Source organism: Capsicum annuum, chromosome 6 (genome assembly GCF_002878395.1).
Source record: "Capsicum annuum cultivar UCD-10X-F1 chromosome 6, UCD10Xv1.1, whole genome shotgun sequence".
NCBI classification, from domain to species: Eukaryota; Viridiplantae; Streptophyta; class Magnoliopsida; order Solanales; family Solanaceae; genus Capsicum; species Capsicum annuum.
In genome coordinates, this window is record NC_061116.1 from 68,471,031 (window position 1) to 68,482,786 (window position 11,756).

The window sequence follows — 11,756 nt, forward strand, 5'->3', positions numbered from 1 at the left end:
ATCTAACCGACATGCCCCGGAACTGACTGGTGGGGTCCAACCTGTAACCCCAGCTGGAAGGGTGTCTGTACCGTGCCATGGGTAAAGACAAGCTATGAGGTAACCCTCTCTGAAAGGAAGCTCTTCCATTAACTCTCATATAGGAATAACCCCAAATGAGATGTATTAGTAGCCCTACGCATAGGGGTATATCTGAACCTACTCTGGCTATATAGTTCTGGAATGCAAGGATTACTTCTAAGGATCACATCCTCCTCTGAATAACAGGTGAGTCCCCATCATTGGGTTCACTCGGTGCTGAATCCTACTCCCAACTGAATAGACACTGAACTGATATAAAGGTATTGTTTATCGAAGCTAAATTGAGTTCACTAAATTCCATTGACTAACGGAATACTACTAAAATCTGATAACTGACTAAGATTGCTGAGATTACTGAGTAAAACTGGATTGATACTGAATTTACTGAGTTTTCCTGAGTCACGAGACTGACTAAATTATACTGATTATGGCTTGACTGAGATTATCGTGAAAACATGACATGGCTCTAGGCACACAACTAAATTATCGGGTACAAGTACCCCCAAGACTCGATAGAATGAAATTGACAAGGCTTGACACTTTTGATCATATGACCAATATCAACAATTCATAATTTCATAGTTGGGGATTTCATGAAGCACATGATCATTATAATGTTGTACATGGATAGTAATGCGTATAAACATGGCATAATTTCATACTTCTAATCTTATGAACATCTCATCAAGCAATCATAATGCATAGGTTTTGCATGGGAATCATCATAATCAAGTAGGTATAGCATAACTTAAGAAGCATGACATGATCTTGACACATGGAAACTAAGTACTTGATCATTATTCATTCATTGGGGCATATTATCAAACACCTTGCATGCACACTTATGGCATAGGTATGATCATCAATTTAATACAACATGGTTCCACAATTTAACTCAATTGCATGAATTTCAACCCTATACTAACATAGTTTCATGAAAACATGATAAGGATGCAATCTTGGTAGTCATACAACAATAACAACATAAACATAATCAATTCAAAACAAGAATATCATGACATATAGTTTAAAATAGGGTTCTTGAGCTTCATGGACGAAAGGAGTCCATGAATTAACACTGTGCATACCTTAGTTCTTGATTCTACGAAGATTGAGGGAGAGATTCTTGAATTTGGGTCTTGGATCTGAATCCCCAATTGAAAACCTTAGCTTGTTCTTGAGAGAAACTTGAGAGAACCCCTATATTATGGCTAAATCACGTGTTATTGGGTTTATATAGGGTTGAAAAATTGACCCTTTTAACCCTTGAACGCGTATTATATTTCTAAGAAAATTTCTCGATTTAGCAGGCTGGCGCGACACGGAGCTATCGCGTTGTATCACTGGAAATTGCCAACCGGGAACTAGACTGACGGCACGATGCAGTGAAATTGCGTTGAGACACTGAAAAAAGGACAATTTTGAATTTAAGCCCTGGTGCGATGCTCCATAATAACAAAGGCTCACTAGATTTTGACGATTGTCATTTTGACCTACTCCACGATGCGCTAATGGCTCAGGTGGGACACTGTCTTACTAAAATGTCTCTAACTCTTCACCCGGGTATCAGATTTGGGTGAATTTGATATCGATGGAAAGCTTACTGAATTTTCCACATGACAAAAAGTGAAAATCTTGAAAATACCACATGTATAAAAGTGGATTAATCTTTGAAATAACTTTTTGATATTTTTGGGATGAATTTAAGCTAGATAGAAGTACAGGGTATTACACTAAGTCAAAGTCAACAAAAGCATTACTAAATTCGACTGTACCACCATCTCGAAATCAAGTCAAGAAACTAAATAAAAATTCATTTATATTTTTATAGAGTCTAGATCTTTCATGATTATTATGTAAGAAAAGTTAGATATCCAACATAGATATGGATCTTCTTAGCCGGACATAGTCATGGTCGGAGAGAGAGAGAGTAATAAATAAAGACTCAAAATAAAATAAGAAGTAATACTTTAAGAAGGCCGGAGCAAAGACCGGAATAGTATTGAAAGGTGATCTTTTATTCACAATAATGAGAAAGATTTACAAGAGAGAGAATTCTAGAGAGAATTATACAAAAAGCTTCTACCTTCCCTAAAAAATGAAGGCCTCTATATATAAAGGAAAAAAAGATTCTATGCACAGTAAAATAGATCCCACATCCGGGTTCCGTATACAGTATATCTATTGTGTAGGAATCTTTGTACAGTAAAAATGGGATATAATATGTATCAAGGGAAGATTACTCCCATCTAAAGATTGATTAATTTTGCATCAAAGTTTCCTAATGTTATAACGGACAGAACTCAATTGCAGAGACTTCTAAACCTAGAATTAGCTCTAAAAGCCAAACGAACTGCCTGGTAACCAAACTATCGATTCTAGCAAATCATGAATGACTTAGGGCAACTATGGATAATCACTAACAGTGAAAATAAGTATAATTATAGAAAATAACCTAGAGGGTCATTACTGGTTAAGATTTGAAAAAGAAGATCAAAATAGTAATTTGAACCTACCACCCTTCGTCTTGTTAACTTGTGACCGATAGAAGATAGTTAATCTGGGTTCCAGGACAAAGGTTAGTAATTCAAAACTCTAAAAATGATAGGAGATAAGCGAAATTCACCAAAACCAAAGTCGAGAGGCGGTTGGTGATACCTAACTTGTTAGATTCTGCATGCAAGGTACCAAGATAGTTTGATGAGCATGATAAGTCTACCGAGTTAGGAAGTCAGGGGGAATACAATCCTAGTGATCATCTTATATTGATAGCAACCTAAATAGTCCAAGCATTGTTACTACTACTACTACTGTTCTGACAAAAACCCTCATTTACTTTTGGTACTTTTCAGCTACATCAACAAGTTCTTGATCGATATTCATCCTATTCCTTGTGGGTTCGACCTCAATCTTTGTTGGGTTCTATATTTGAAAAGCAGCTGTGTTATACTATTTAGGAGGTAAAATTTGGGCGATATCAAATTTTGGCATTAATTTTAGGGAATATAATTACAGATTGATTGACATTGTTGCATTTTATTTTCTATTATTCTTAAGGCATATATTGATGTATGCCCAATAGTAGGAGTCAAGTCAATCCCCCAATTCCTTTTGATCCTGAGATTGAACATCCCTTATGATATAATTATAAGATAAAAGAGTTTGAGCATGGATCCTAGCATGAGGCACTTCAGGATAATCTAAATGCATTAAATTGGCCATATCCGGTTAGTGTCCATGAAACTACTGAGAAAACTACTAATCGATTGCTAGCCGAAAAAAATGCGAGGTTAGTACTAGCTGATATACTGAGGAAAGGGCTAGACAAAAAGTAGAAGATCATCGAGCAACACTCAACAAAGACAGACTTAGAAGAGAAAGAGTTCAACCACTCATTTTTTATTATTTGTCAGTATTTAATGATCCCAAAAAAGATTTGGGTTGCCTTGAATCGATTGATATAGGAGTTATGATTCACTCAGATTTGCTCCAATGAATGAAACTTAACTATACGAGTACAATTATTCAGTTGCTTAATCTGAAGGGTGTGTGTAATGCTCCAAACCTGGTACTCGTGCTCATGATCTTGAAGTACCACAAGCTAACCCATGATTAATATTTATCACTGAGAACTGCATAACATACTGTATAAATACAGAATAAAAGGCTGAAAAGCCATAAGGTTCAAAAATCTATTAAAACATAACATCTAGAGATACAGTATATCAATATCAAAACAACTGAAATAACTGTCTGAACATGCTAGTCTGAAAGCCTCTAAACTGTCTGAATAAGGAGTTGATGGGATATGTACCCAACTAACTCCAGCTACTGAAATAAACTAAGTACTGAAAGAATGAAATAGTCAAATAATAACATCCTCGAATAATGAGGACTCATTGCTAGTCTATCTACTAAACAACTGATCTATTAAGGATGCTTTAGAGCTCGTACTTCTAAACCTATGGTATAAAACACCATAGCGCAAAAGAAAAGTATACATTAGTATGTGAGAATGTACTGGTACGCAAGTGAGGTAAGCTGAATGCAAAGGTTCATATGTATGAACTATAACTAACTAACATGAATACGAATATGACTACGTAAGGATACATGCATGAATATGTGAACTGTAATTGAAGTCATGATAATACTGAATCTGAATACTGATAACATGAGTTTTGTATTAACTGAGTGACTATGTCTGACAGTTCTAATTCTAATGGAACTATCTGAGTTTCGTGCTAAACTGTGTGACTGTATCTAACAGTCCTGAATCTGAAAAACTATTTGAGTTCTTTTACTGAGACTGAGACTGAGATTGTGGGAGATAGTCATCTAACCGACATACCCCTAATAAGCTATTATAGCTGAGTTGGGGTCCAATCTATAACCCCAATTGGAAGGGTGTCAATACTATGCCACTGGTAAGGACAAGCTGTGAGTGACCTCATCTGGCCGTGTTGATCCACCTCATCAACCCTCATCTGACAGTGTTGATGTCTCAACCTATGTTGACTATATAGTTCTGGAATGCAAGGATTGCTTCTAAGGGTCACATTCTCTAATGTCAGTGTGTGCCCTCGTCCTTGGGTTCGCTCGGTGCTGAATCCTACTCCCAACTGAGTAGACACTGAACTGATTATATTGAGATGAACTGGACTGAGTTCATTAAGTTCTGTGGACTGATGAAATGTTACTGAATCTTGTTAACTGATTGAGTTCATGAGATTTCTGAGTTTTCCTGAGTTATGTAACTGACTGAATCTACTGATCATGGTGTGACTGAGATTATCATAAAACTGGCACTAGCTCTAGGCACACAACTAAATTGTCGGGTATAAATACCCCTAGGACTCGATAGCATAAAATTAATTCATGGCACAATTTCGAAAGCATAACAATAGCTACACATATATCCATAATTCATTGACTAAGACATTTCATCAAAACACTTGACATGCATTAACTTGTACAGGAATGGGGATTTTATACTATCATACTATAATGACACTTTTCCTTCACATAGGCATTTAATCAAACATATGGGGAGCATACTTTGGTTATACCATCATCAATGCATCTAATTATCATGATTGTATAAATAAATTTGCAATTTAAAGGGTTTATCATTAATATTATGCAAATTATCACATACTAGGATCAATCATTGGAATATGTAATTTAAAACATGAATCAAAACCTAACAACAACATGGACATAAATTTCAATTCAACTAAATCATGAACATTCATAAATACACAATCTTTGGAATTTGAAAAGAGATTCTTGAGCTTCATGGGTAAAAGAGACCTATGAATCAACACTTGACATACCTTGATTGTGAGTTTCTTGAAGTTTTTGGACTTGAAAAACTTGAATCTCTTAGTTTCTTGAAGAAGGGTTGGGATCTTGTTCTTGGGGATTGATATTTGAGAGACCCTAATTTGGTATTGTAGATGAATAATGAAGTTATGAGCCCTAGTCTGGTATAATTAGGTGTTAAAAAGGGTGAAAAAGACCCAAACGCCCTTATAAAAATGGCTTTAAATTGTTGAACGGGATCTGTGATGGCTTGGGCGATGGTTCGTCGCTGGCTCGACGGCCCGTCGCTGGCTCGACGGCCCGTCGATGTTTTCGTCGTACTAGGCCAGAATATGATCTTTCTGCCTTGGTTGTATGGTTTGGGTGATGGCTTGTCGCTAGATCGATGGTCCATCAGCCATTCCATCATGCTTGGTCAGAAGGTCAACTCACTGCCTCTACTGCGATGGTTTAGGCAATGTCCCATCGATAGATCGACAGTCCATCGGCTCTTTCCGTCTCACCTGGGCGGTTCAGACTACTTTCTGTATTTTGGCCATAACTTTCTACCCCGATATCGGATTTAGGCAAATTTGGTATTGATGGAAAGCTTATTCAATTTCTCATATAATAGAAAGTTAAAATCTTGAAAATTCCATGTGTATAAAAGTGGATTCATCCTTTAAAGTAAATCTTTAATATTTTTGGGATGATTTTTAAGCTAGGTAGAAGTATGGGGTATTACAGTGTGTTTGCTGGTTTGCCAATTGATGATACAAACATTCACGTTATGAATTTCATTGGGATTTGCCATTTGTATAATCTATCTAAAATGAGTGAGAAAGCTTTAAAACTCGTGTTATTTTTACTCTCTTTTATAATCAATGCAATGTTATGGTTAGGGGAACTACCTTGTGGGTCTATCACCACTTTGAATGAGTTACAAACACAAATCTTGGATAAATTCTTCCAGCTTTCTAAAATATTGCAGGTGAAGAATGAGATTTACAAGTTCAAAAAATCATATTCAGAGGCATTGTATGAGACATGGTTGAGGTTTAAAAAGAAGTTGATGAATGTTCCCAACCATAGAAATTCAAGGAGGAATTTTCTCGAGATATTCTACAGATACCTGAATGCAAAGAGCAAAGTTGTTGTTGATGCTGTTACTGGTGGGCTTTCATGAGTCTTTATTAGAAGCAGGCTACAAAAATCTAAGACCGGATCACTAAAACTAATCAAGGATGGCATACTCGGGAGGTAGATAGGAAAGTCGACACTTATGTTATTGGTACTTCTAGTGAGAAGAGAGCCCTAGATGAGATAGTAGCTCAAGAGGTAACACAACTGAGGATAGATGTTGGATTACTTTCCAAGAAGTTTATAACTATGGAAGTGGAAAAGGTGAATATAGTGGGTGCTTGAGGTAAATCTCCTAGGCATGACAAGCCTGATTCTAAGGAGGAAGCAAAGTACTTGCATAGAGATATGGCGAGTTTTTTATCCAAAGGTCAATGGTCCAATCAGTACTCTTGGAATTCGAGGCAAGGGAATCAAGGTCTTAACTACTATAGGACAAGTATAGGTATGAGAGCAGAAGTGAGGTGGTGAATGGGGGATAAAGGATAATTATAAGGAGAAGAGTGGTATGTATGTTCCACTAGGGAACCGTGAAGCTGACTCTAGGATGGAAGTATTGCTTGCTAAGCTGGTGAAGGGTTCAGAGAGCCGAGAGAGCTTCCTTAAAGAGACTAAGGCAGATATTTTAAGATTGAGCTAGAAAGTAGAACTGCATGCTACCACAATTAAGCAACTTGAGAAACAATTTGGTTAGATGTAGGCCATACTAAATCAGCATCAACCGAGCACTCTTTCAAGCAATAGTATTCAAAATCTAAAAATTGACAGTCACTACCTAGCCATCACTACTCGAAGTGATAAGGCTACGATTGATCCATCTCTGCCTGTAATCAACGAGGTAAGGGATAATATTATTGACATTGATAATGTACCTGATGTTAAGTTTAAGAAGTTAGTAATTAATGGTGAGATGCCACAAAAATCAATGGGTGTAGAGAAATGAGTTGATACCAATAAAGAAAAGGGTAAGGAGTCCAAACAAGTCTTTCAAAGCGTATCAGTCAATGAGGTAGCTGAAAGATATAAGGGTAGTGGCAGTGATAGACACTGTTGATGAATATGCATTGATTGCACTCATTTAGGATAGACTTGGGGTAGAGACATTAGCGGTAGTGATCGTGAACTTTGTTAGTGACGATATTGATGAGTATGATGAGATGGTGAATGCTCTTATTGGTAGAGATTCTTATTTTTATATGCCAAAGAAGTTGGATTTTGACTTGAAGAATAGAGCAACTCTACCAGCTCATCCATTTATTGTGGAGCCACCGGTCTTAGAATTGAAGGACCTTCCTTCTCACTTATATTATGTATTCTTAGGGGCCAAAAATACATTGCCAGTTATTATTGCTATAGATTTGTTAGATACAAGGGTTGAAGCCTTACTCTCAGTATTGTAGAGGTTTAAATAGGCCACTGGTTGGGCCATTACAGATATTATCAGAATTTCACAAAAATTTACACTCATAAGATTCAACTTGAATCAGTGTGTTTGCTTAGCATTGAGCATTAACATTGTCTGAATCTACTTATGCAAGAGGTGGTGAAAAAGGAGATAGTTAAGTGGTTAGATACAGGTATAGTTTACCGTTTTGCCGATAACTAGTGGGTGAGCCCAGTTCAGTGTATGCCAAAGAAGGATGGGATCATTGTGGTCCCAAATAAAAAGAATAAGTTAGTTTTCATGAGATCAGTCACGGGATGGAGAGCTTGTATGGATTATCAGAAGTTGAATACTTAGACCTAGAAGGATCACTTTCCTACGCTATTCATAGACCAGATGTTAGACCATCTTATAGGTAGAGGATAGTATTGTTTTCTTGATAGTTATTTAGGGTATAATCAGATTTCTATTGCTCCTTGTACAAGAGAGGCTGGTACCAATGAGGAATACTATTTTTGAAAGAAAATGAGAATTTTTTTATAAAATTCTCTCCATGAACATGAGTTGGGAAAGTGGATTGAGATTTGAGATATAAGATAAGTATATGGGTTAAGAATCTCCTATGAGTTCTATGTGGGAGTTGCGAGCTCGGTGGGTGTATATATAAAGTCATGTGATGACTTTCACCATTCATTTCATCCACCTTACATAGCATTGCATTTACACATACAACTTTTATGTTTTTTAAGTTCCTTGATTGTGTTTAGTTTCAATATATTCTTCGTATATATATCTGTGTTGTTTTTATTTTGTGTATATATATAATAGAACTGTTAGTAGAGATAATGTGAGGTACAGTTTAGAACTCTTTCGCTTGCAGGTGACGAGCTCATATAGTTGTTTTACTTACCTTATTTTTGTTTTTTAAGTCGTCTTATGATACCTACTGAATAAAAGTAGAGTGTATTCACCCCTATTGTGCTCTTTCGGTGTAGATCCTACTTGAGTACTTCATGCAGCGATTGACGTTTTGAGCAGAGTTGGTCAGATTCAAGGTACTAGATCATTCTAGTGTTGATTCCAGATCTCATTTTATTTTACTTATATATTTATTTGGATCATAGACAGATTTTTGTATTTTTTGATTTTGGGATTTGTACTTAGGTACTCGTACATTATGACACCAGATTTTGGGTGGTTATATTACTTCTTCAGATTTTCATTTTATTATATTTTGTGATTGGCTTGACTTCGTTCTAGAAGTCTCATCTTACTATTTTCATTGTTATTAGATTTTCTATACTATTTGGTGATTGACTTACTTGTCAAGGTTAGACTACGATAAGTATCATTATGACCCTATTTTTGGGTCATGACAAACCACCACCAACCATTTCTACCATCACAACTACCACTAACAACTACCACCACTGTTAACCACTACTATCAATCGCTACTAGGCCTATCACTTTCATTATTATAATTATATTTATTGCTGCCATACTACCATTGCCGCTTCCGCTATCACTATTAACCACTGCCCTAAGAGCAACCTTTCCCTACTACCAACCACTTCTACCGTTACAACTAGTATCACCACAAACTACCACTAACACATTGTTAACCACCACATATTCTTCAACTACTACCGCCACCACCTCTCTCACTACCATCATGACGTTGCTACCTCTGCCACTATTATCTGTTACTATCGCTACATTGGTTGATTACTATTACCAACCACCTCCATCATCATAACTATTACCATTGTCAATTACCATTGTTAAATATTTTATTCTTTATCAAATAATACTTTTATTTTAGTATATTTATATTTTTAAAACTTTAGTTAATTATTATCAAAAACATATATTTGTTATATTTATAAATAAATAAATAAATTATATACATTCAAATATTAAGAAACAACGATATTAATCATTTAATGTTCAAATCTAAATAAAATATATGTATATCTATATTTAAAAAAAAACTAAAAGTCTTGTAATTTTCCCAAAATGAAGTGCACTATCAAAACTCAAAAGCCTTTCAAGATGAGAAAATTATCTTATCATTTATTATATTTTTTATTGCAAGTTATAGTAACAGTTTTAGGTAATTATTTTATTAAGGATTTAATTGCAAGTTGTAGCAACTTTTTAAAAATCTAATTTATTTATTTTGTTAAAAAAAACTAGTGAAATATTTTTTTTTAAATAATTAACTCCTTTTTTAGGGGGTTTAGTTTTCAATATCTCCTAAATAAATGTATTGATAATTATAGAAGAGGTAAAATATGGTTAATATTATATCTTCCTTTATTATCATTCTTACCTTTTTAAAAAAAATCTCACATTTTTTCTAAAATAACTTTACTGAAACAATATTCTTTTTGTCAATATCACACATTTCATTTTAATTATACTCTTTAAAAAAAAAAATTATTTTCATAAACAAATATCTTCTATTGGAGTATTATTTGAGTATCAACTTTGATATCTATCAAATAATGTTATCTTTGAGGGTTCAATTTCCTTTTATTTATCAAGTTTTTTTGCTTGAAAATTCTAGTATATATTCTTATTATGTGTTGATTTCACCACTTATACTCTTTCTTCATCCGAAATTGACTTCATTTTCTTCTGCCAGAAAGCAAACACCAATATCAATCATGGCTAATAATGATTATTTTTTATTACAATAAAAAAAATTTGACATTAAACAATTATCAATTAGTTTATTTTCAATATGTACGGAGATAATTTTTCATACAATATCCATTACATACACTAAAAAGTTTATGTAACATACAACATAATTTTTTTTATCAATTGTCATATTCATAAACTCATTCAATGCAAATGTGACATATGCGAAACTTCATCGATATCAATTGTAATGTCAATTTAATGCATTGAAAACTCAAAAAAAAAACCTTAGTATGAAATGAGTAAAACAATTCATGGATATTGTATTATGTACTATATTATTTTATACATTAAAAACAGTTATAAGAATACATCATTTGTATGTAGAATCTTATATACCAATATCATAAATTGAGGCACCAAAAATTAAAATCATTTAAAATATGATTTTTTTATATATAAATTGATTTCAACTTAATCGCTTAAAATAAGACATGAATACTAGATTGTTGCCTAAATTGTTGCTTGCTATGCATCATATTTCGCCAGTTGAACCATCATATGGTCCAGCTAGAAGTCGTATTGCTTCTTTGCATACAATTGAAATCGATTCTTCAAGATTTATTGAAAAGGTTAAAGTCAATGCTCGTACAAATATTGTTCAAGATAGTGATAATATCTCTGATAGAGATATTCCTACTGCTTCTGAAATGAAATTTGATCCAAATGATATTTGATGATTCCAGACCAAATTAATTTTAGTGCTGAATCCCAGGCACAAAATTATATTAGAAGGTGGATTTTTTTGATATAAAATAGAACCAGTTTAGAACTTGTTTTTTTGAGACCTATAGTCCTGAGGAATTGAATAATATTTCTCAAGAATTCTATAAAGTATGTGCATTACATAATTATATTATTTATTTTGTTCCTTGGTTTATCCCCACATATCTACCGTTATTTCTTCTTCTTCTTCTACATGAAGGTTTTGGAATGATATTATAAGGCCGAGAGTCGTAATCTTGTTAAAGTTGTTTACCCTCCTCAAGCACCTTTTATATTACCTAATAATACAGGTATTACTTTTTTGCTTTCCAAAAATTCATTGATAATGAAGTAGCAGCGATAAACATCGCAGAGATTAATAATCTGATTTCTCAAAATAATTATTTGAGCTTATATGTTAAAGTTTTGGGTGA